We start from the raw sequence: 2,290 nt of genomic DNA, 5'->3' as shown, positions 1-2,290 counted from the left end.
CGTTTGGCCGATTAAGAAAGACACACAAGCGTTTCCATCGATCCTCACCGATCCACGTGTCATCAGCCATCCTAACTATATTTTTTCAATTGTCCTATTATTTAACGAACACTGGCTCTCCACCGATTTCTATAGGTACTCTCTATTGTGTGTGTGTATATGTGTGTGTGTGTATATGAATTTGAGTGTTTGTTCGTGGGGAGGAAAAGATTTTCAATCTCGACTCATCTCGTTTTTTCCTTTGAACTACAGAGTTGCGATTATAATTCTCTCTCTCTTCCTTTTCTTTTTTTTTCAAACATGGTGTCGATTTTGTTGGATCGTTTTGTAAAAAAAAAAAAAAATCTCTCAATGGAAATCATATCGTGGTTTTTATTTTCTATCGTATCGTTTTCTTTTTTTTTTTTTTTCTCCCCATCCTGTCGGTGCATGAATAAAATTAAAGGAAAAAAAAAAAAAAAAAAAAAAAGAGAAAAGAAAAACGTCGTGTGCCTCCTCGTTCAGTCCGTGGTTCGTATGTACATACGATAATAATAATTAGAATAATAATAAAAATAATAATTACGATAGTTATAATAATAAAAATAATATTAATAATAGTAATAATGATAATAATAATTATTATAGTTTATATATATATAATATAATTTTCGTATGTATGTATATATATATATAGAATTTCTATGTACACAAAGTAGCCAATGAATTTGTTACACCGCTCGATTAAATGTCTCAATTGGATCCCCATAACGTGTCAAGCTTTTTTTTTTTTTTTTTTTAAAAAAAGAAAAACATCACATAGATCTACGCCAGATACCAACAACATTCTTAATATCGATTTAAAGAGTCCCGGATCTTTCATAAGTATAAACCACTTTAAGAATTTTTTCCGTATATAACCGTACGTTTATTTTTTTTTCTTCTTCTTTTTCTTTATTTCAAACTATTTTTATTCGTTAATATTCGCCTAATATATATATATACACGGCACGCGTGTAACGCAAACAATTAACCGCTATAAAACTTCTGATTTCTCTTCCCCTCCTTAAAATTCATCACAAATTCATCCAAATTCTTTAAAAATCTTTCCCAAAAAAAAATTTTTTTTCTTTTTTCCCCCCATTCTCGCTATGCACACGTGTGCTCCTCCTGCTTTTCGTCACACTTCTTCCCCCCTCTTCGTTTTTTTTATCGCTTTCCTCTTTCTACAAATCGATCGAAAATTGGCAGCCTATGTTTATATATGTATGTATGTATATGTATATATGCGTATATGAACGGTCGTCTCTGTCTTTCTCTCTCTTTCTCACGTACACACACTCTCTCTCTATCTCTATCTCGCTCGCTCGCTCGTTCGATATAATCCCTCAACGCTGTTTTTACAGCGTCCAATAATAAAAAGTACTAAGTGGTAGAAGATGTAATTATCATAATCCATAGAATTAGCAGCAGCTCGTCCACCTTACCATCTAGGGGCGAGATATTATCGTCTTGGTAGCAAGGTAGAAATCATGTTTCAGTGGTAATAAAAAGTAGAAAGTAAAACGTGGATAGTCGCTAAGAACGATTAAAAAAAAGTTTTCTTCTTATTTTCCTATTATTCTTCTCCCCCCCTCCCCCCCTTTTCTCCCCCCTTTCATTCCTTTTCACGCCTTCGAAGCGTTTGCACACTGAAGGCTGAAGTGAATTCGACACAGTATATAGAGATTTTCATTTCTCTCCTCACTCCTTCTCACTTTTTCCTTTATTTTATCTTTATCTTCTCATCTTCTCGTCTTCTTCGGTTCAGAGTAGTATCGTACGTGGTAAGAAAAGATTCGTCGTCGTAAAAAATGCGTCTCGATCTGTGTTCGCGATCTCTTTCGGTCGATTTTTTTTTTTTCGATTCTTCCAAAAAACGAGAAAATTAAAAAAAAAAAAAAAAGAGAAAAAGAACAAAGAAACAACTTCTCTCTCTCTCTCTCTCTCTCTCTCGTCATTTCCACACATCGCTCGATCATCCCATTCACTCGAGAGTATCATCATGTACACGTGCACACTTTAAAACACAAAATACACGCGTATCTTTGCTCTATCGTATTATATACCCTTGTTTCCGCGAGAAAAATTAAAAAGAAAAGAGTCTCCCTCCTCATTCACTCATTCGTCCATGCATTCTCCCATGCCATCTATGTTCATCTTACTCCACGCGACAGAGTGATATATATATATATATCTCTATCTATTTATCTATCTATCTATATATATATATATATATATATAAAATCTCTACGTGTACAATCTTATGTAT

Source organism: Apis dorsata, unplaced genomic scaffold, assembly GCF_000469605.1.
Source record: "Apis dorsata unplaced genomic scaffold, Apis dorsata 1.3 scaffold_370, whole genome shotgun sequence".
In the NCBI taxonomy this organism is placed as follows: Eukaryota; Metazoa; Arthropoda; class Insecta; order Hymenoptera; family Apidae; genus Apis; species Apis dorsata.
The sequence above is the reverse complement of the archived record's forward strand: the minus strand, read 5'-3'. Positions refer to the sequence as shown.